The following is a 4,023-nucleotide window of genomic DNA, read 5'->3' as shown; positions in this document are numbered from 1 at the left end:
CTGGCTGTCCTGGAACTCACTTTGTAGACCAGGCTGGCCTCGAACTCAGAAATCCGCCTGCCTCTGCCTCCCGAGTGCTGGGATTAAAGGTGTACGCCACCTCGCCCGGCTCGGTTTCTCCATTTTCAATGTGTGGTTCTCAAGGATAAAGCTTGGATTCTCAGCTCAGTGAAAAACATCACAGGCTGCTGGGGAGAGGCTCTGGAGATGACACCCTCCTGTGCTTCCTTAGGCACTGAATGCAGTGAGTGGTTCTCAGCCTATGGGTGGTCCAATAACCTTTTAGGGGGGGGGGTCACCTAAGACCATCAGAAAACACAGATTTTTATATTATGATTCATAACAGTAGCAAAATTACAGTTATAAAGTAGCAACAAAATACTTCTATGGTTGGGGCGTCAGCTGTAACTTAGAAACTGTAACTGCATCGAAAGGTTGCAGCACTGGGAAGGTAGAGAACCATTGCTCCAGTGGCTTCACTTCCATCCACCCCTCTGCAAGTCGCACTGGTGTAAACACAGAGATGGGGGTAACACAAAATGCTCGGGCAGCTTAGCTGCCCCAACGCTAATTTTGAAATGGCTTTTTTTTTATTGCTATGAATCACTACCTTTGATTAACATTTATTGCTTATGGTATATTTATTTACTCCTGATTTTCCTTCTCAAGTTCATTGAGCACAGCCAATGTGCTGGAGTGTTGGTTTATCACAATACCACATGTGCTCTGTGGTTTGATCACATGATTGTCCGCTGTGATCATTACAATGGGTATGCTCTCTGTGCCACACTCCTCAGCTCTCTTCCCATTCACCTTTAATGATGGGGGGAATAGGTTTAAGATCAATCGCATGTTTTCTGAAGCTTCTCTCTATCGCGTGAACCGCCCCGAGTGGAGCCCTCTTCTCCAACAATCCTCTTCTGGCAGCGGCGGCAGCAGCTGAGGGACATTCCAGAGCACTTCAACATTTGTGTGGGTGACAAAGATTCTTTAGAAACAGGAGGATTGGAAGAGGATCCCCATACGTGGGTCCACGTGTTCTTTGCGGAGAAATCATGCGATTGATGTGTATGTACTGAAGTTGGTGTGTGAAAGGGCTGGTGTTGGATGTGATTTAGAAACGGTGACTAAATCAATGTGGTGGTCATTTTTCTCATGCTCATATTTATCAATACATGGAAGAGTGGCTTGGGTGGCAATATAGGTTGTCTTGGCAGTGGTTTCCCAAGGAAAGAGTATTAATTTGATTGCTCTTCCCTGATTTGTTCCAGCGATCGATTGATCCTTCTATCTATCTATCTATCTCTATCCATCCATCCAGTTCTCGATTATCTACTGTTCAAATGATCCATTGATTTATATTGAGAGACACAGAGATGGAGGACTGTTATTAGCCACTCCTGTCCATAGTTAATGAAATAAGGTTTCAAATCAGAATCCACACCCAAGTTATTTTACTGAATGAGGATAAATATCTTTGGAGATAGGCAACATGTTCTCTACCTGTGAGTGACTTAGAGGAGACCCTCTCACTGCAGGCATTATACACTTCAGCGTATCTTATAGCACAATGGCCTACCCTTTTGTGCAGGATTGTTACTTAAACAAATTTGAGATGATCATGTAACTCAGGTCCTTCCCAGGTGATACTGAGATGGAGGGAGGCTCTAGAGAGAGGGCTGTAATTGCTCACCTGAGGTCACATGGCAAGTCCCTGGTGTGAAAACAAATGAGTGACCCATAGGATGAATGTCATCATTCTGGTGGACGCCCTGAGTGAGACCATTATTATGATTTGCAGTATGGAGTAGGAGACTTCTGTAAGCTGAGTCATATATGTTCATTTAAGTGTTTTTCTACCCTAGAATTAAGACATAAATGAAAAAGGGGAGGAGGGAGAGGGGAAGAAGGGGAGGAGGGAGAGGAGGAGGCAGAGGAGTGCTGGAAGGCTTTGTGTTTCCTGCGTTGTATCGGCCTCAGGAAAAGTGCTGGCGTCCACTTCAAGCTGATAAGAGCACAAGCAATTCCCTTACTTCCTGTGCAGGACTAGATTCTCCATCCGAAGGTGGTTGATATGAGCACGAGAGCTCATTAGATGTGGCCTCTGCATGGACATTTTCTCATCACTGCATCTGTTGTACTAATCTTTCCTGGGGACTCTAGAAGGAACATCTGTCCACTCCAGGTGGGCAACAGAGACAGACAGACATACTGTTTCACCAAAGTTCGACTTGTGAGAACAGTCAGTTTGTTGGGTTTTCTCACAAAGCATGGGTGGAGTGTTTCTCACAGGAATGTTGGTAACCCCTAAACAGCTACGTCACCCCTAAGTCCCACTCTATCATAGATGATGATATTGTAGGGCTGCACAATGGAGTCCCACTCTCCACTAGCCTTCTACTGCTTACACAGCCCCATGTCTCTTACAATTACTTGTAGCTAGGAGAGGAGGGAACAGGAATCCCAGGCAGGGGACTCTTTTGGGGAGGAATGCTGGGCTAATGTTTGCTTTCTCCTAAATCGTCTACAATAGAGTCATACTTCAGCTGTGAACCTGAAGCTGCCCTACAAGGCAATGATATTTGTTTTGTCTTTCCAAGCAGGATGGACCTGATAGGATTTCAAGTCTTGGAACTTCTCCCAAAGACTGATTCAGCAGCTCTGCAGTGAGAGCTGCCCATTGTTAAGATGTGGATGTGAAATCTCACTCACCCGGTCCCCACCTGATGGTGCTGTCTCCAGAGGTTGTAGAACCTTAGGAAGGTGAAGAATAGATGGAAGAAGCTGAGTGCTGGAGAAGAAATAGGTTTTGGTGTTTGTAGTGGAGCCTGCTTCTGGTCTTCAGCCTGCTTTCTGGTCAACAGAGATGTGGGCAAGCAGCCTCTCTCCTTCGGCCATGTAGCCACCTGGCTTGTCCTCCATGATGGGATGTATTCCCATAAACCATGACACACACACACACACACACACACACACACACACACACACACACACACACACCTCTTTAGTTGTTTCTTTCAGGTAATTATTACACTAATGAGAAAAGTAATTAACCAAATAGCCCCTAGTTTAGCCAAGCTCCCAACCAGTTCCAGGGGAGGCTGAGGTTTTGTGACATGCTCCTTTTTGGGTCTGCATCTGACTACATGAGTGTAATGTGATGACCTAAGAGATACATTATAGATGTGAGTTTAACCACGCATGCCCATTAGAAACATGCACAACGTGGTCCCATGCATCGAGACATATGGAGTATGTGGCTGATTGACAGGTGAGGAAATAAACCAAGGGGTTGAGATACCATGTGACTCCACTTGCAGTTTCTAGTTTTTCTAGAGCAGTGGAGGAGGGCTATCGAGCAGTCCACCTTAAGACTGAGAAAGGGCAAAGTACAGGATAGGGGCCAGACAATGATTTCATTATATGATGGAAACAGGAAAATGCAGTGAAATTCTATCAGTCCCGAGGACTGGCTCCTCTTAGAGGTTAGACGAGCAGCCTCGAGTGATCTCACACTTATGGGCTTCATAGCTACCAATGCTGGTGCAACTGTAGGAGGGCTATGACTGAAGATGCAGGATCTCACATGATACTCAGAGCTTTAACTACTCTCCACGGTGGCCACAGAACTAAAATAGATAATTAGTCCAGATGCACAGTCCCCTGAGAAGAGTGAACAGAGCTGTGTCTAAATCAGTAAGAGCAACCCTTAGCAAAAATCAAACCAGACTGTGAGCTTGAATTTCAGTGTCAAAGGCAAATCGTCCAGTATACTACATGATGACATAAAGAAGGCACTAGAAAGAAATGAGCCTCAAACATTTAAAATCCATAAAGAATGGTCCCTTTCATTGTCTGTAGAGAGTCTATTCCATGAAGGCAGGTTCTGTGGTACTCAGACTACTGATGAGGAATTGAGTCCCACTGGGCTCATGTGACATCTAGCTGAACACCACTGACACATCTCTGTGGCTCAATGTCCCATCCACATACTTGAAAATGGAGGGCCTCCCTTAGGTAGCA

This window comes from Mus caroli, chromosome 16 (genome assembly GCF_900094665.2).
Source record: "Mus caroli chromosome 16, CAROLI_EIJ_v1.1, whole genome shotgun sequence".
Taxonomy (NCBI): domain Eukaryota; kingdom Metazoa; phylum Chordata; class Mammalia; order Rodentia; family Muridae; genus Mus; species Mus caroli.
The sequence above is the reverse complement of the archived record's forward strand: the minus strand, read 5'-3'. Positions refer to the sequence as shown.